The sequence below is a fragment of the Anomaloglossus baeobatrachus genome, chromosome 1, assembly GCF_048569485.1.
Source record: "Anomaloglossus baeobatrachus isolate aAnoBae1 chromosome 1, aAnoBae1.hap1, whole genome shotgun sequence".
Lineage (NCBI taxonomy): Eukaryota > Metazoa > Chordata > Amphibia > Anura > Aromobatidae > Anomaloglossus > Anomaloglossus baeobatrachus.
The window spans coordinates 20,911,443-20,932,139 of record NC_134353.1 but is presented as its reverse complement, the minus strand read 5'-3'; the positions used below and the strand labels follow the sequence as shown (position 1 = coordinate 20,932,139).

Here is a 20,697-nt window from a genome sequence, read left to right as displayed (position 1 = left end):
TGGTGGTAAAATGGGCTAGGAGGCTGAAAAACATAAGTATTGTACTTAAAGGGGTCGTTCACCCATTTTTTTTATTTCCTATATCAGTGCAACTTACAATTGTAGGTGTTTTCTTCATTGGCCTCTAATTAAAGTTCTGGCACTGAGTGGTGCTATTCTGTATGCTCGTCCTGGTCACATGCCCCCCGGTGCTGTGGCTGCTAGTATCCTCTGATGTCACATCAAGTTCCGGGCTCTCAGACTTGACATTACATCAGGAAATGCTGGCGCCACTCACACTGATTGACTGGGCTGTGGGCGGTGATTACGCCACGTCACAGCAAAGCATCGATGGGAGCATCCAGAGGGCGCCAGTGTGAAGCAGTGAAGAGCGCTTAGCATATTTGTGAGGTTTGGGGCACCAGTGTGGACTATAGGAGGGGTTTCTTCAGCTGAAACCCCCCCTGTCACGCAAGTATGTGATCTCACTATCCAGCCGCCCGCTCTGCTCAGCTGTCAGGAGAGCGTGTGGTGTCGAGCAGTGTGATTATGTACTCCCACCAGCAGTACAGGTGACCGGACGCTGCATGGAACCAACTTGCTCCACTCTGTGACTTGTTGTGCAGCTGACAAAGTGGACACAGTTGATACCATGCAGCACAAGTTACAGAGTGCAGCAACTTGGTGACATGCAGAACAAAAAGTCACAGAGTGGAGCAAGTTAGTGACATGTTGAGCACACTATGTGTCAGAGCAGAGCATGTCACCAACTTGCTCTGCCCTGTCACCTGTCCTGCTGCATTTCACCAACTTGCTCTGTTCTGTCACCTGTCCTGCTGCATGTCACCAAGTTACTCCACATTGTGGTTTGCGCTGCATGGGACCAACTGTCTCCACTCTATCACCTGCACAACAAGTCACAGAGTGGAACAAGTTGGTGACATGCAGTACATCATGTGACAGAGCACCTCTCTTCCCTCTCTCTCCCCCTTCTCTCTCTTCCCTTTCTCTCTCTCTTCCCTCTCCCTCTCTCTCTCTCTTCCTTATCTCTCTTCTCTCTTCCCTCTCTCTATTTCCCTCCCTCTTCCCTCTCTCTCTCTCTTCCCTCTCTTTCTCTTTCTCTCTTTCCTCTCTCTCTTTTTTCCCTCTCTGTCTTCCTTCTCTCTCCCCTCTCTCTCTTCCCTCGCTCTTCTCTCTCTTCGCGCTCTCTCTCTTCCCTCTCTCTCTGTCTCTTCCCCCTCTCTCTCTTTCCTCTCTTTTCCCTCTCTCTTCCCTCTCTCTTCTTTCTCTTCCCTCTCTCTCTTTTCCCTCTCTCTCTTCTCTGTCTCTTCCCTCTCTCTCTTCCCATTCTCTCTCACTCTCTCTTACTCTCACTCTTCCCTCTCTCTTCGCTCTTCCCTATCTCTCTTTCCCTCTCTCTTCCCTCTCTCTCTTCCCTCTCTCTCCCCGCTTTCTCTCTTTCCTTTCCCTCTCTCTTCCCTCTCTCTCCCCCTGTCTTTCTCTTCCCTCTCTCTCTTTTCCCTCTCTCTCTCTTCCCTCTCTCTCTTCCCTCTCTCTTCCTCTCTCTCTCTCTCTCTCCCCTCTCTTTCCCTCCCCTCTCTCTCTCTTCCCTCTCTCTTCCCTCTCTCTATTCCCTGTCTCCCTCTCTCTCTTCCCTCTCTCTCTTCCCTCTCTCTCTTTTCCCTCTCTCTCTCCTGGCATGGTCAGTACAGAAATCTCTCAATCTATCGTGGAGGTGTGAGAGGGAGTAATGAACATGGCGTACCTAAGTGTGTCTGTGTATTTATTTCTAATTGTTTTTTTCTCTGTGTGGTGTCTTTTTTTTTAACCCTTTTTTGGAGATTCTTAATGGCCGGGTCAAACTTGGCCTGACATTAAGAATCTCGGGTTTTATACCAGCTGGTAAAACAATGCTCGTATTAGCACCTTAGCGTGCTACCTGGCACCAGGGTCACTGGAAGAGTTGGATACAGCGCCAGAAGATGGAGCTTTTATGAAAGTGCCATTTTCTGGGGCAGCTGCAGACTGCAATTTGCAGCGGGGAGGGCCCAGAAATCTTTGGTCAGCCTGCGCTGCGGATTCCAATCCCCAGCTGCCTAGTTGTACCTAGATGAAGACAAAAATTGGGTGAAGCCCACGTCTTTTTTTTTTTTTTAATCATTTCATGAACTTCTTGAAAAAATTAAAAAAAGGGCTTTCCTATATTTCTGGTTCCCAGCCGGGTACAAATAGGCCGCTGGGGGTTGGGAGCAGCCCGTACCTGCCTGCTGTAACTGACTAGCATACAAAAATATGGCGAAGCCCACGTCATTTTTTTTTTTTTAAATTTTGGGCAAAACACCTTTTAAAAAGGGCTTCCCTGGATTTTCCATTGCCAGTGAACATAACACCAAGCAGTGAGGGTTTGCTGCCAGTAGCTGCTTGGGTTACCCTTAGCAATTGAAAATGCAGCGGGAGCCCATGCATTTTTTTTTTACCCCTGACGCTAGGGTTATGTGTCTGTTTTTTTGTTTTTGTTTTTTTAATGAATTTTTAAAAAAAAAATCAACATGGGCTTTGCCCATCGAGCGCCAGAGTATTTTAGTGCTCACTCATCCCTACTCCAGACCACACAGCCAGCAGAACAAGTAATCAGATGACTCCAGTGTCTGCTGATTACTTGTTCTTTGTCCCCCTGCATCCATCGCAGCATGTGCGGGCTGTGAGGTCAGCTGAGTTAATTCCGGCACTGAAGTCAGCTGATCTGAACACAGCTGAACTCCAGCCCACACATGCTGCGATGGATGCAGGGGGACACAGAACATGTAATCGGCCAACACGAGTCAGCTGATCTGATTACTTGTTCTGCTGGCTATGAGGTCATATGAAATCAATTAATCTGATCCGTACACGGCGTAGTGAGAAAAAAATTACAAGTGCCAAAAATAATTTTTATGGGCCACCACAACATTACATTAAACTGCAATAAGAGGAGATGAAAACATTGCAGTGTCACAAAAATGGTATAATTAAAAATATCAGCTCAAGACAAAAAAGTAAGCCGAGCCTCAGATCCCGAAATATGAGAACACTATGGGTCTCGGAAAATGGCGACAAAAGTGCAATTCTTTTTTTTGCAAATTTCAGAAATTTTTTGCACCACTTATATAAAAGTATAACTATTCATGTTTTGTATTTGAGAACTTGTACTGACCTAAGGAACCATATCGCCAGGTCAGTTTGATCAAATAGAGAACATGGTAAATATATGAAAAAAAAAAAAAACATTTTCCAGCAGCATATGAGGTTGAATGAATGGAGTTGTTCAAAAGTACAACTCGTCACGCAAAAAACAAGCCCTTATATGGCTATATTGAAAAAAAAAATGAAAAACGGAAAAACACCAAGTGGTGAAAGGGTTTTGGATATCTCCCCTAAAACATGCTGTGCCCGTTTTGAACAGTCATTTTGTGCTGACAGACCCCATTTACAATTTTGTGAATTCTGGAAATGATATCAGTGTTATCACTCCTACTGATATTGATCGTCTCGGCACTACCATAACACTGTTGTTTTTCCCCTTGTAGCATCTGTGCCTATATGTGTCTCCTCTGTTTCCATCTTAATTGCTTGCAACACGTAACAGCAACTGTCCTATTTTTTCCCTATGATTTTTGGTGCTGCTTAACAAGCGAGTACTAAGGTTAACTTTGGTCCATGTCTTAGTCACTCCTTCCTGGGAGCCCTGGGTGGGGTATAAGCTAATTCAAACCCTGACGGGCTTTAAAAGCCATTAAAAGCTCTGATGTTCTGGTATATACTGTAATTCTATGATGAGCCCCTGTTGATTTGTTCTAAATTATCCCATTCTTTGACCTCACATTGATATTTGACTTAACCTCTTTCTTTATGATTTTGTCCCTGATGTGACCTCTTGGCTTTAACCCTGCGTGTTGACTCTTAGTTCCTATTTTTGCTATTCTGAATTGCAGCCCTTCCATGGAAGCAATACAGTGAACTCAATTGTAAGACCACTTTTCTATACAGGGATTAAAGGGTGAAGGTTGGGGTTCCTCAGGAATCTGTCAGATGAAGTGTCTTGTTGCACAGCTTCTAGCTTTCCAGTTGCAGAAGAAAGTTCACAGAGCAGATTACATGGGATATCAAGCTTTTTACTTCTCAGAACATGAGGTAAAAATATGTACAGTCATACAGTACTGCATCAGGAAGAGAAGCCAAAACCAGAAAGAACAAGAGCCTTTTTATAATACAGGGTGTAAGGAAACTTTACAGAACATCGCCATCTATTGATAGATCAGCATAAAGTCCTCCTTCACACAGACAAAGAAGTCCTCATGTGTTGCATATACCAACATGTCTGAGGTAGCTTTTTTGAGCCTTCTGGGCTCTCACAGATGTCACACACCTGTTGTACTGTAGCTGCTTCACAGTGATGAGTTAAATGTATTCACCAGAATATATATGTAACTTCTTCTGACAACTTTATTGCTTTATATTCATTCATTAGATGTCTAAATATGTGAAGTATATCGATTATTATAACAAATCAAATTTCTTAAACGAGAGTGAAGAAGCGACATCGACATGGATTTTAGCAAATATTTACTTCCAAAAAGATCTGGAAGATTATTATATGTATATAACACACCTGGAAACCTTTGCAGGATCTAATCATGAAGAGATAGAGCTTGCTATTGACCTGAAAACTATTGTATGGAAAAATGGCAAAGTAAGAGAATGTTTTATTAATTTCCTGTAAAATAAGTTACTATTACGTACAGCATTTCTCAAAATTTAGTTACGTATATTGTCTGTTTGTAAATAGCAATTTTAGGACACTTTTACATGATCAGTAGTTTGCATTAGTATTTGAAGGAGAAATGAGCAAACTCGAGGTTTGGACTTTTATAAAAAAAAAAAAAACAGAGTTTGGGTGCTTTACTTATGCAAACCACTGAGGTGAGCTCAGGGGTGATCAGGTGCACTCAGTGCTCAGCCAAGTGAGAGCAACTTGCAGTGTTTTAACCCTAGATCGCATACCTGGGGCCTCGCAGGCCTGCTAAGTCATTTGTTTTCTATGGTAGATTGTTATGCTTGCGCGTTCTAGGGTTAACGGCTTGCACTGGGGGTAACAGTATGATCAGATGTAATGTGCACTTAATAAAATGGAAAAATCCGGACCCTGGAAATGATCTGTTTTTGGCCGTTTGCATGTGGGTGGAGACCCCAATTGCCCAATTAGTGACTTCCATTGAGGTTCAGGTCAAGTTCGGGTCTCAAACCAAATTTAATTTAAAGTTCGGCTGACCCCACCAAACTGAATTTCTTTAGGTCATCTCATCTCTGTTTGTAAGCCAAAATGAGGATGTAAGCCTAAAGAAAGTGTAAATTGGGACAAATTGCTCTACTTCTTGTCATGCCTCAAGTATTGATCTGATGACTTCTGCTTCAGAGTCAGTTGTCTTTTCTGTTGAGCTATGGCTTGAACTGTCCTTTTTCCTGTGCTCAATGTCTATAACTTTTACATTTGCTTCTATTCCTTTGGTTTGCAGTCATAGGTGTCATGATTTTCTCATTTGGTCTTTCCATTCACATTCCGGGTGGGACTTTATATACTTTCCTGTTTCCAAGATTACGTGCTGGCTATATTTCTGTGTGGACTGCTACTAAAGAGATCAAGTTTTCCGGCTTGGTATATTGCCTGCTGTTTGACCATTTTGTTTTTTCCTGTGCTTTCTCATTGTTCTTTCCGTCACCTTCCTTCTGTTTTCTATTAGTTTGGTAAAAGATTGCTGGCATTTGTTATTTCTCCTTTGTCCTCTTGTTATATATTTACTCACTTTGTGTTTTGTCTAACACTTCTGTCTTACCTTAGTTTGGTTAGTTGTTGTTGCTATCTCTAATCAGGTCTTTTAGGAGGAACTAGAAACAATCTGATGGCTTATGGGGAAGTGAGGTCTGGATTCTGTATTTCTAGTTGTGTGGGTGGGGATATGCCAGTACATTCAGTTAACCATTTGGGCACTGGGCAGGTTGTGATTATAGTCTGTACAGGAACCAGCAGGGTGCAAGTGTGGTTTGTGGTTTATGCTTTATTTCTCCTTGTACCGGTGTATGAGTGTATACTGGCATAACACTTCCATATTTTGTACCGGCTCCTACTTTCGGCATAAATATACTGATCTAAAAATTAACAAATATTGACCTTAATGAAAGTGGCCTTGGGCCCAGTAATTCAGTATCTCAAATGTGTCAGATCGTGATTAAATGTTTTAGGCCAAGAACAAATAATGTCATCTGAAATATCTTTGTACTTGTAAGAGAAAGCTAAAGGCTACTTTTGGATGACCATGCTAATTCACAGTCTCATCTGCAAATTGTAGACATGACTATGACTGTTTAAAGGTCCATACATGTTCTTGTCTGCATCATGGAAAAGTGCACAAGCCATAGTCAACTTCGAAAACTAGTCTTTGACTAGTTTGAAAGATTAAGACAGACGTTACAGTTTTTCCAAAAAGAAAATTCACCTTTTGTGGCATGTGAATTTCATATTAATTTGCGCATTGGTTGGTGTGCTGTCAATGTGTGGTTGATTATATAAATGAGCAGTGCTGAGATGAAAAAGAGAGTCTAAGGTGACTTGTATTGAAGTCTATAGCAAGTGAGTCATGTGTAATCGGCAATCAGAATGAGAAAATTGAACATTAGTGATGAGTGAGCCTTACCATGCTCAGGTGCTTTGTACTCATAACAAACAGTTGGATGCTTGGATGGGCACAACTTGAGCACATGAGGATAACAGAAGTCAATGGGGCACTTGAATATTTGGAAGATTTTACGGAAAAATGCTTGAGTCCCCCATTGACTTCCATTTCACTCAGAACTCAATTCATGCCCATCTGAGCATCCAACTGCTCTTAACTAATGTTGAGCGGGCTTGCTTGCCACTGCTCAATACTTGATCGAGATTTGGAGTGCTCGGCCGAGTATCGCAGGTGCTCGGATGGGGCATTCATGAAACATTGAAAGCAACGCACAGGATTCAATTGGAAATGGAATATCCAGTGCAAGCTGCATTGAAGTTTTTGGCAAGTTGCCATATGTGACTTGTGACCAGCAACAGAAAACACATTTGGAAACATATGTGACTTTGTGTCTCTCCCACAGTGTGTCCCAGATCTCAATGTGACACCATAAGAAATTAACTTACAATGTTGTTATGTGTCACCGTGAATTACGTATCTCACTACAAATCTACTTGTATGTCTAGCCGAAATGTTGCAATTTAAAAAAAAAAAATTCTGCTAGTCTATAATGGACCAAAGATTTTCTGTTTAACGCGATTCTTTTTATATGCTTTATACATGAATATACTGTGGGTAATGTTACAGATGGCTGATATTCAATCAGTTAGATAAGTACATGTAGCCCACTCTGCAGTCATGTGTATCTCCGGCCATGATTGAAGGGGCCGGTCTGCCTGTAATGTCTGACATTAGTCATCGAGTTGACAATCCAGATTTATAACTACAGATTTGTGTGAATTTTTGAAGTTCTGGACAGATCATAGATTATAGAGGTAAGAAAGAGGACCATCAATAGATCAGCGGACTATACAATGGGTGAAATAAGTATTGAACAGGTTACCAATATTCTAAGTAGTGTATATACTCGTGTATAAGCCAATTGAAATCATATAGGGGTCTAAATGCCTGCAGAATGAAAGAAGCAGGTTAGAGGACACCGATCGAACGGAGGACAGGTGAGAAGAATTTTTTTTGTCTGTGTGAACAACGGCATAATAGGGAACAAGAAGGGGACCAGTATGAGGACATTACTAAAAGATGAGCACATAACTACAGGGCACAAGGATAAGGCACAAGGATGGGCAAATTACTACAGGAAACAGGGATGGGGCACATTACTACAGGGTACAAGGATGGGCGCATTACTACAGGAAACAGGGATGAGGCACATTACTACAGGGCACAAGGATGGGCGCATTACTACAGGAAACAGGGATGGGGCACATTACTACAGGGCACAAGGATGGGGCACATTACATTTTATTGGTATCTATTTTTATTTTTGAAATTTACCAGTAATTGCTGCATTTTCCACCCTAGGCTTATACTTAGGTCAATAAGTTTTCCCAGGTTTTTTTGTTTTAAAATTAGCTGCCTGGGCTTATTTTCATGTAAGCTTATACTCGAACATATACGGTAAATATGTTTCTAAAGATGATATTGACATTAATTTTTCACTAGATGCTGGTAACAACCCAACCAATCCACACAGGCAAAAAAAATAAAATCATAGATGTCCATAAATTAAATTATGTGCAATAATGAGATATGACACAGGGAAAAGTGTTGAGTTGAACATGTTACTGAAACATATTTAATACTTTGCATAAAAGCCTTTGTTGGTGATGAAGTTTCAGATGCCTTCTGTATGGAGACACTAGTCATCTGCATTGCTTAGGTGGATTTTGGCCCATTTTTTCACACAAACACTCTTCACATCCTGCCATTGGTCCTGGGCTCCTTCTATGAATTCTGAGCATTATGACATAGCTGTAGACAAACACATGAAACATACATCCAAAACTCTTACTTTGACCTAAGCCACTAGGCAAAAATCTATACTTCTGAACATGAGATTCTTGGTTTACCATTCTGATCAGACAGTATGAAGCTGCAATGGCCACCACATGGTACAAACACCGTGTGAAAGGAGCTGGACAACTCTGAGCTTTATGCGGGCTTTACACAAGATGATCTATCGTGTGATAAATCGTTGGGGTCATGATTTTCGAGACGCACATCCGGCTTCGTGTGCGACGTCGTCCCGAGTGACACCTATGAGCAATAGCAATTCGGTGAGAAATTGTGTATCATGTACTCGTCGTATATTTTTAAAAAATCGTGTGTTTTACTTTGCGCAGGTTGTTTATCGTACCCGGAGTAGCACACATCTCACTGTGTGACACCCCGGGAACGATGAACACAGTTTACCTGTCTCCCGCGGCACCCGCAGGCTATGCGGAAGGAAGGAGGTGGGCGGGATGTTTACGTCCGACTCATCTCCGCCCCTCCTCTTCTATTGGCCAGGGGGGTGACGTCGCTGTGACGCCGAACGTCCCTCCCCCTTCAGGAAGATTATGTTTGCCGCCCACAGCGAGGTCGCTCAGCAGGTAAGTACGTGTGACGGGTGTTTAACGACTTTGTGCGACACGGGCAGCAATTTGCCCATGACGCACAAACGACGGGGGCGGGTACGATCGCTCGTGAAATCGCACGATATATCGTACCGTGTAAAGCCCGCATTAGTTCCAACAATCTCAGTCTCACTATTCTTCACCACTTCATATTTAATATGATACATTTATACATTCACATTGTATGAAACCTACTTTTATATTCATATTATATTATCTTCAGTTTACTTATATAATATTTAAATAAATAAATACTGTATATATTTGTTATTTTGATTGAAGAAATATAATTATTTCCAGATGTCCATAAAATACATCTCATTTGAAACCATTTACATTTTCTTCTACAATTCATGTGGCTCACTGAAATTTCACACAGACCTCTATTATTCTTCATTTTTCTTTCTTTTTCTCTTTCTTTCCTTCCTTCCTTCCTTCCTTCCTTCTGTCTTTATATTTACATGATTTTTCATTGTCGCCTTCATTTATTTTTCATATATATACAAGTGCACCTCAATAAGAGAGTTATTACACAGAGAGGGATCTATTCCTATATATTATATAGAGTCATTACACACAGAGGGATCTATTCCTATATATTATATAGAGTCATTACACATGAGTGATCTATTCCTATATATTATATAGAGTCATTACACACGAGTGATCTATTCCTATATATTATATAGTCATTACACACAGAACGATCTATTCCTATATATTATATAGAGTCATTACACACGAGTGATCTATTCCAATATATTATATAGAGTCATTACACACAGAACGATCTATTCCTATATATTATATAGTCATTACACAGAGGAATCTATTCCTATATATTATGTAGAGTCATTACACACAGAGGGATCTATACCTATATATTATATAGTCATTACACACAGAGGGATCTATTCCTATATATTATATAGAGTCATTACACACAGAGGGATCTATTCCTATATATTATATAGAGTCATTACACACAGAGGGATCTATTCCTATATATTATATAGAGTTATTACACACAGGGATCTATACCTATATATTATATAGAGACATTACACACGAGTGATCTATTCCTATATATTATATAGACTCATTACACACAGAACGATCTATTCCTATATATTATAAAGAGTCATTACACACAGAGGGATCTATTCCTTTATATTATATAGAGGTATTACACACAGGGATCTATTCCTATATATTATATAGAGTCATTACACACAGAGGGATCTATTCCTATATATTATATAGAGTCATTACACACAGAGGGATCTATTCCTGTATATTATATAGAGTCATTACACACAGAACGATCTATTCCTATATATTTTATAGTCATTACACACAAGTGATCTATTCCTATATATTATATCGAGTCATTACACACAAGTGATCTATTCCTATATACAGTAGTTCACTCATACCGTGCCTAATATCAACCTGTGAGTGGTCTATGTACATAATGAGCATCTGGCTTGTTATGTTTCGGAGGCTCTGCCCACTCCCATCATGTTGGGCCTTTGCTGAATGAAGAGGCATAACCGTGTGATTTACTGGCATTCAGGGGAAATTGTCAGTTGTGGCTGTTTCTGTGAAACTAAGTGCCTGTGTGCTACATTTTTGCGGTACTCATTATAAACATACCCCCTTGTCCACCAGTAGTGATCACCAAGGTGTCAAAAGAAAGTAAGGGTGTGCTACCCCCACCTAAGGGGAAGAGTAGGTCTCACTGAAGCCTGGTGAAAGTGATCCGGGGAGGGAGTCCTTCCCACTAAATGTGCGGTACCGGAGCATAAGTTGTTGGATGAACAGAGAAACTTTTCTGTTGGGTCTGCCAGGAGTTTTTTCTCTTCTACCCAGAGCATGAATGAAGATAAATGTCCAGGTCCAGACCTCTGTAAGAATGACTTTGTAAGGGTGTCCAGTAAGAACACCAGATGGAAGTTTATGTCTGGGGCTCTAGGCTCAAGGTTTGTCTGTCCCTTTAGGATAACTAACAGTCCTAATCCTAAAGTCATACGGCTGGAGCTAGCCCCAGCACTTAACACCCATGACTTAGTCTAAAGGTCCTTGCTCTGGAAATGTGTGTTGTCTCCTACTGGCAACTGGAGGGACCTGTTCACAATTGAGGAGAACAATATTTTGCCAGTCTTGAAAGTCCAGAGGCTTCTCTTCTCATTAAAGGGGGGTATGTTCACAGTCGTCTCCCTGCTTTTGGAGACTATTGACAGCTTTCAGACTGTAGCCTCTCATCTCCATCTGGCTATCTACATTTAAATGTTGCTTTGTTTCTTTTTGCACTGAAACGGTTAATGCCAGGTTTGCTGTTAGCAGCTTTTCCAGTAATTCCTAGCTGAGTGCTTAACTGCAGTAGTTTTGTAGTCACCCCCTTCAGGTTCAAAGAGAGGTGTTACCGAGCAATCCTTCCTGCAGATACAAATCCATTTGTATACTGGCCCCCTTGGTGGAAGGAGCTGAGTTGGAGCGTTACAGAATTTATACCTTATAATTTTGTGTTGCAGTTTTTCCTATGTTTGTCTCCCCTACCCTCTTGTCTAATTAGTGCAGAGGTGGGTTTAGTGAACCTCACCTGCCTCTCTCTAGTCAATGCATCTATATAGAATCCCAGGGTCTCAGGTTGCTGCTCGACAAAAGTTGTGGAGACTGTAGAGGGGCTGAGTAGGAGAGTAGGGACAGCTACAAGTGAAAAGAGGAGGTGTATATCTACCCTCTCACTAGCACCAGGGCCCACCATTGTTATTGTGTCCCTGGTGTTTCCCATTGTTCGTGGTATTGTTTTGGTGTTTTTTTGTTGTGCGTCAGACTTCTTTTGGCCTGAACACGCTTGACACGCTTGAAAGCATGACAACTAGTAGTGCCACAAATTCCACTTCTACAAATTCCTCTTCAATCTAACTGCAGGCCTTTTTGTAGCCTCAAGAACCAATTTTCTTCTCAACAATTTTTGTTGGGCATCCAGTCCATGGTTATGTCCCTCTTCTGCCAAATATAAGCCACTTCTTGATGATGTCTTCACAGCATTCCATGGTAAATCTAGATGGTGACAGAGTTGTTTCTATACAAAGCAAATCAAAATACAGAGGATACAAATAAATATTAAGCCGGCTGGCTGCTAATTAAACACAGTCCTGACTCACCAGAGCTGGGCCTTGTGCACAACTCCTAACCAAACAATTGCTTTACCTAGACCCAATTTCCTAGGTGCATTGAGAGCCATCCTCTCGGGGTCTTTCTGCCTGATTATACCTGACCTCAGCATAGCCACAGTCATCACCAGCACTGGTAGTGGCGCAATAGAGCAGAGGAAATACACAGTTCCCTTCTACCAAACTGCCTGGATGTTGGCTAAGTTGAAAAGTTCAAATCACTTTTACTTTCTCATCACATACCTAGAAATCTCACAAGATCCCATTCTTGGGTATCTGACCTAGTTTAGATCTGCTTCTTGTTATGTCTTTTCCATGAACACCTGACTCTGGGCGCCCAATATGTTTTGAGTTTAAGTGACCTTTCATCTAAGGATAAACAGTGACTATACATTAGTCTTTCCAATTCAATAAAGAAAAGCAAATTTATACAAGTAGAGTTGAATTCTAATTGAATTTTACAAAAATCTGTGATCTCCAAACTAGCAAAATGATGGTTTACATTGTGCCGAATGGACCAGGTATATGGATACAAGAGTAATTATAGTACTGCTAGTTGTATCCTTTGCTTTCCAGTATATTCCTAGCTCCTTTGCTTTTCTCTTTTCCTCCTCACGTTCATTTCCTTCTACCATTCACACTCCAGACCCTGACATTTGTTCCATATGAAGGCACATTGCGTAAGCGCGGTGATGTCAGATGCATATCCGCCGTGATGTCAGATGCGTATGCGCAGTGATGTCAGATGCGTATGTGCAGTGATGTCAGATGCGTATGCGCAGTGATGTCAGATGCGTACGTGCAGTGATGTCCAATACCCAGTGACCTCAGAAGTCAGGATCTGGAGTAAAGAAGGTGGAGGAGAATGTCTGTGGCAGAGAAAGGGTAACTAAATGTGCCATTACCTGGACTTCAGGCTGTGGGAGTTGTAGGACAGGTGAGTGGTTGGGTGTGTAATTTATTATTTACATTTTTTCTCCATTATGCACTGTTATCTGCAGAGACCTCAAGGCATGGTAAGGAACATTTAATTTGCAGATAACACCTTTGCTGCCATCGGACTTTAATTCTGAGCAGGTTCCTGTGCTGCGGGATAGGGATGTTTAGATTTAGCACTTCTCCCTGTATATCCGAAGCAGCCATATTGTGCTCAGGAGAATTGGGTCACCAGTCTTTTCAGTCCCAGATGAATGGTAGCTTTAATAACAGTGATTGCCAACCTTCATGTTCCTTGTCCTCTTTTATGCAATGATCATATTATTTCCACTGATTGTATTTCACTTAATGCACCAGATGCCGCGGTCTCTTTGTAATGAGCCGTGTCCTCCGGGATACAGGAAAGCTCCTAATGGAGGGTTTCACCGTTGCTGCTATGACTGTCTGCCATGTTCTGAGGGAGAAGTCTCAAATATCACAGGTAAATATTCTGGATATTAAACACTAGACAATCCTGCAACTGCTCAGAAAGTAGGAAACCTATAACATGGGCGATAACGGGATAGGCTAATTTCTCTTGCAGGATTTCACTGTATAGTTGTCTTGTAAAAGCATCAAGCCGTTCACAATATGGAAGGTATAAAAGTGTGCATGCAATGTTCACTCATAAGAGGAAAATCATCGAGCAATGATAAAAGCTCTCCAATCACCGGGATTTTCGTATATAAGCTAAAGCCAGTGCTATACTAGCACTATAAGGCTGATTCTATACATACAGTGCTATACTGGCACTATCAGGCTGATTCTATACATACAGTGCTATACTAGCACTATAAGGCTGATTCTATACATACAGTGCTATACTGGCACTATCAGGCTGATTCTATACATACAGTGCTATACTGGCACTATCAGGCTGATTCTATACATACAGTGCTATACTGGCACTATCAGGCTGATTCTATACATACAGTGCTATACTGGCACTATCAGGCTGATTCTATACATACAGTGCTATGCTGCCGCTATCAGGCTGATTCTATACATACAGTGCTATACTGGCACTATCAGGCTGATTCTATACATACAGTGCTATACTGGCACTATCAGGCTGATTCTATACATACAGTGCTATACTGGCGCTATCAGGATGAGTCTATACATACAGTGCTATACTGGCACTATCACGCTGATTCTATACATACAGTGCTATACTGGCACTATCAGGCTGATTCTATACATACAGTGCTATACTGGCACTATCAGGCTGATTCTATACATACAGTGCTATACTGGCACTATCAGGCTGATTCTATACATACAGTGCTATACTGGCACTATCAGGCTGATTCTATACATACAGTGCTATACTGGCACTATCAGGCTGATTCTATACATACAGTGCTATACTGGCACTATCAGGCTGAGTTTTTACATACAGTGCTATACTGGTACTATCAGGCTGATTCTATACATACAGTGCTATGCTGCCGCTATCAGGCTGATTCTATACATACAGTGCTATACTGGCACTATCAGGCTGATTCTATACATACAGTGCTATACTGGCACTATCAGGCTGATTCTATACATACCTGTAGTGGTCAGCTCGGATGTTTAGGTTTTCAAATCCAAAAAAGTGAAGTTTATAAAATTAGCAGCTTGTTGAGTGACAGTTGCACTGGAGCAGATCATATATTCATAGTTATCCCCTCCCCCTGTTAGAATTAGCATAACTATTATACAAATGATTTACTTCGTTTGTTGGAGGACCTGTGTGAGGTCATACCCATGTGACCAGAAGGGGTGGGGCCTCAGCCAACAAATCTAGATACCAGGTCACGTGGGTTTGACCTCACCACAGGTCTTGCAACAAAGTGAATCATTTGTATAATGCTTATGCTAATTCTAACAGGGGGAGGGGATAACTATGAATATATTATCTGCTCCAGTGCAACTGCTACTTGACAAGCAGCTAACTTTACTTTTTAGATTTCAAAACTTAAACATCCGAGCTGACCACTACAGGTATGTATAGAATCAGCCTGATAATGCCAGTATAGCACTGGCTTTAGCTTAGTGGCCGCCTGCAGGAGACCAGGAATATGACTGGTGGAACCTTAAGGGACCGGGACAGGGTAGTGGCCCGCTGGAATCGAACCGGGGAGCTAACTGGATACCGGAGCACCAGGCAGGGTACTCAGACCCCGAACTAGGCTATAAGCCACCACCATAGTCAAATTAACTGATTGCGGTCTGGACCTCAGGAGTTCATTCCCACCTAAGTCCCGATTGAAGGCAACAGCCCAACTCGTCCAGATAGGAGCCACCGCCAGAGGCCAGAGATCCAAGGGACCAGCATCTGCGGGCAAATGGGCTCCTCCGACACATATACGCCGGGGAGCGGGCTACCAGTGTCCAGGCACAGAAGCCAATATCACATACAGGCGTAGGGGAAAGGCGGACATTACCAACCGATCTGAAGAAACTGCAGCCGGCTGCGGGCCTCGTTCGTCACCCCGTTTGGTTTACCAGTGACTCTGTGTGATTTAATCTTGAGTACACCAGTGCCCTCGGGCACCGCACCGCAATCCCGCGCCCTGCAACCTCACTACCGGGTCCCGGAACACACCGCCCTACCCACGGAGAAGTTAACACCAAGCTGAGCCACTACACCGATCCCGGACGAGCCCCCGTACTTTCACCGCAGCGGTGGTGTCCATCATCACCACAACCCGTGGGTGGCGTCACGAACTGTACAACACAACCACCCCACAACCCCTGCGTGCACCGCCACTACACCCCTTCCAGAGCGACGTGACCCCAGGTCCGGAGGTGCTCGAGCCAGCGATACACACGAGCCCGGACCCAAGCGGCTCGGTGGTCGCAGCCGAGGCCGCGGGGCGGTACACCATCACCACTGAGCTCTTACAGACAGCTCTCCAGAATACTGTATATAAGGGCCTAGACCATGCTGTGTAACATAAAATACACTTTTGTTACACTCACCTAGGGGGCGGTCCAGTCTAATGAACGTTGCTGCTCTCCGGTCCTGCGCTTCCACTCTGCTGCGATTTCCGTCCTCCTTCTTTTCAGCCCAGCCCACCATTGCGGTCCTGTACAGGCACACTTTGATCTGCCCTGATGAGGGCAGTACAAAGTACTGTAATGCTCAGGTGTGAAGAAAGGTTAAAGAGCGCCCATGCATGCACACCACAATACTTTGATCTACCCTGAGTAGAGCAGATCAAAGAAATACTCCTGTGCAGTGCCTCAATGCCGGCTAGTGTGCAGGTCGTACGACTCATCATGCACACGGACCTCAGAAGATGGAGGACGACGATCGCCACAGAAAGGAGGCGCTGGACCAGAGAGAGAAGGAACCAGACCGGAGAGCAGCAACACCCATAAGACTGGTCTGCTCCTAGGTGAGTATTATAAAAGGGTTTATTACCTTATACAGCACAGCCTGGGCTCTTATATACAGCACTCTGGAATGCTGTATATAACAGCTCAGTGGTGGTGGCCGCAGCTTATAGTCACCAAATCTGGTGAAAGGTTCCTTTTAAACCTTTACCAGCGATCTTTTAAGACTTCTGCTTGCAGGAAGCATGCATGCATTGGTGCTTGCAATCGCTCGTGTTGCCTGCAGAGAGGATAGCAAGTCTGAAGCTACCCATATCAGGAAATTTCACCATGGGTCGAGTTTGCACAAATCTCTGTCCCCAGAGCAGACATCTGCTGCTCTGCATGCCCAGCTCTGGACCTTCTGCTGCCTATCATCTGTATGAACACTGGCCATATAAAACTATTATTAGCATTTGCTGAAGTTACAACACACTATCTGATGTATATACTGCATTCACAGACTCCTATATGATGTATATGTCACGGACGGGTGCCGCTTCCGCTGCGGCAAAGGGGCTGCTCATGGGCACTCGGATCCGGGATCGTGTCTGGGGCTCGAGTGGTGACCGGACCCAGGGCTTGTGCAACCGCCCGCCCTCATTACAGTGAAATAGGGGATTATTTACAGGGGAGTTAATCTTTTGTCTGTGATGCCACCAGTGGGTTGCAGTGATGAGATAGTGGCACCGCCGCTGCCTCTTGGGGCCAGTGTCCAGGACCGATGGTGTTGGGCAGCAAGGTGGTATCCCCTCCACGGGTAGGGGAGGTGTAGTCCCGGGGCCCAGGTGTAGGTGGGGAGCAGTGCTTGGACACCATCGGCAGGTTGCACTGGGTGACACCGGTGTACTCACAGTTGGGAATAATCCACACAGAGTCTGTACTGTAAACCAAGGCCGGATGCCGGTTGCCATTGGAGTGGTGTGCTGGTCCCGCACACGGGTTAGCAAAGTAGAGACCCTTTCTCCTGCACTTGTGTCTTGCTGTGTGTTGATTGAAATGGGAGAAATCCGCTTCCTTGCAGCTTGGTACGCAGAAGGAGCTGTTGCCCACAAACTCTGACCCATGGGATTTTAATGGGTTCTTGGCGGACACCCTATTCCCCGCGTTGGGCTGCCGGTTTGCTCTATCTGGGCTTCTCTCTTTGGGAACAGGGCCTGGTACCTTGACCCGCTGGTCAATTAACAGGGGGTTTGAAGCTTGCCTCGTCCTAGGGTCCAGGTACCCAGCCTGTGCACGGCCTCCAGACCGGATTCCCGTTGTCGGTACCGGCGGGCTACAATCCTGCCCTGGTCCACTTCAGGTCTCCCACGACCGGATCTCCATCGCTTGTGGCCCTACACTGCCATCTGACACCTAGTCGGTTCTCCTGTGGTCCAAGGGTTCCAACACTGACCACACTGCACTTCAGCTCCACTGTCAGACTTCATCTCCAACTCTCCTCCATCTTCTAACTAGAACTTCAACTTCCACTTAAACTAACTAGTTTAAACCCCTTGTCACCTCAAAACCCCTAGGTGGGCATTCCCACCTGCCTGGTCCCGCCCACTGGTGTTTCCTGGCTATCATGGGGGGGGCGACTAGGATTTGTGGCTGGTGTTCCTGTGTGTGAGATGTGGTGTTAATTCCCAGGGAGGAGGCGATTCCTGTACCCTTGGTTGGGTGTACAGTCATCTGTGACTACCTGGTTTTGCCACGGCATCACACTCCCCCTTGGTAAAACACAGCCCGTCCGCAGGCTTTCCAGCACCGGTGTTTTGGTTTTTTTTTCTGCTTCTGAAAAAGGTAAAACATAAATAACATTTCAACATTAAAAACGTTTGAACATTTCTTCACTTTATGGGAGGCACAAAGCTTAAACGTTACGGAACTGTTGGCATCTATCTTTTCCCTTTTGTCCCGCCACCCAAAACACCTATAACCACCCTCGGTGCCACTGCTAGTCACAAGTGTCATACCATCCCCGGGTTCCTGTAGGTGTCCAGTTAACGTCCGGGCAAAGGTTTTGCACCCAGTATCACCCCAAAGAGTCCCATGGACCAGAACACTTTGGCCTGGAGGGTAGTCACCGGTTTCCGTGGTGGCTGGGCCTCGGCCGACTCCACCGCAGGCCCTTCCCCCAACCGTCCTCCTAGTGGGTGCCGCCTCCTGGCGGTGGGCAACGAGAAGGTAGATGTGGATTATTTACAAGACCCAAGAAAGTTTTTGGGGTGGTTTCGCCAGTCCTGAAACCATGGTCCATTTTTAACTATAAACCGGGGTAAACATTAAACAGCTGTAAAGAAAGGTAGCCGGGAACCGCTACCTCACTTCTTTTCATGAAGGTGACGGTGGGTGGCGAGGCATGGTATTTCATCAACCATGACCCACTTTTTAATAACTACGGCAAACCACCCTCGCTCTCCACAATGCTCGGATCTCCGTCACATGTGGCCCTACACTGCCATCTGCCACCTAGTCGGTTCTCCCATGGTCCAAGGGCTCCAACCCTGACCACACTGCTCTTCAGCTCCACTGTCAGACTCCAACTCTCCTCCAACTTCTAAGTACAAATTCAACTTCAACTTCAACTAACTGGTTCCCACCCCTTGTCACCTCAAGACCCCTAGGTGGGCGTTCCCATCCACATGGTCCCACCCGCTGGTGTATCCTGGCTATCAAGGGGGGTGACTAGGATTTGTGGATGGTGTTCCTGTGTGTGAGATGTGGTGTTAATTCCCAAGGACAAGGAGGAGGCGATTCCTGTACCCTTGGTGGGGGGTATAGTCATCTGTGACTACCTGGTTTTGACAGGGCATCACATATACACTCCCTGACAGACGTTCTGTTACTTATCTATGTTATGTAAATAAAAGCTTATAACCTGACTTTAAATTCATCCATTGGTTTTATAAATTACTCTTTTGAAAGCTGAAACCCTCCCAAATTTGGTTTAGGTTATGAAAATAAATTTGCTGCAAACCTGAAATATTGATTATTTAATGAACACAGAAAGGTCAAATTTTGGCAAGACAAAAGTTTTGTCGACTTGTCATATAATGCACCCAATCCTAGTTTACATCCTCACCTGTGCTCAGTAAATGATCGGTAATTAGTGTGTGTGTATGTGTGTGTGTGTGTGTGTGTGTGTGTGTGTATAAAAAGAGACCCAACACCCCAGACCTTCACTTGAATTGCAACTTGACCTCTGACAACATGCCAAAAATCCACCCTGGGACCAAAGCCTTGATTATCAAGAGGCTTAAGACCAGATCCACTGCAGAGGTGGCTGGCACCTTTAATGTGTCTCAGGGTCAAGTACAAAAAACTAAAAAAAAGATTTGAAGAGACTGGAGATGTTTTTGACAAGCCCAGGTCCAACAGACCCCGCAAAACAACTGCTCAGGAGGAACATTTGTTGGTTAGAAAATCCAAAGCCAGCCCCTCTTTTGCAGCAGAGCTCCAACAGGCCTAGTCACCTCAAGTCCCTGTGTCAACTAGAACAGTTTGTAGGATTCTGACTCGAAATAGCTTCCATAGTCGAATCAGTGCTCAGAAGCCAGCACTAAACAAAAGGCAATTAAAAATCCCACAGCCTGCTAAACAGATGAACGCTGGAAAAGTGTCAAAAGGTGGATTTCTCTGATGAATTTTCAGTTGAATTACACCACAGCCGCCGCAAATACTGCAGGAGACCTACTGGAGCCCATATGGATCCAAAATACACCCAGAAAACAATTAAGTTTGGTGGTGGAAAGATCATGGTTTGGGATTACATTCAGTATGAGGGTGTGCAAAACATTTGCAAGGTGGAAAGCAATATCAATAGCCTAAAATATCAAGAGGTATTAGCTGCCTCTTACATTCCCAATCATAAAAGGGGTCAAATTCTGCAGCAGGAGGGTGCTCCATCTCATACATCCATCTCTACAACAAAGGTCCTCCTGGCAAAGAAGATCAAGGTGCTCAAGTACTGGCCAGCCCAGTCACCAGACA

The 20,697-nt window shown here is 43.9% G+C and overlaps 1 pseudogene; it reads left to right on the top strand.

Annotated features, from left to right (window-relative positions):
- The window catches only part of LOC142302157 (vomeronasal type-2 receptor 26-like), a 46,729-nt pseudogene that overhangs the window by 11,033 nt on the left and 14,999 nt on the right, over nt 1-20,697 (top strand).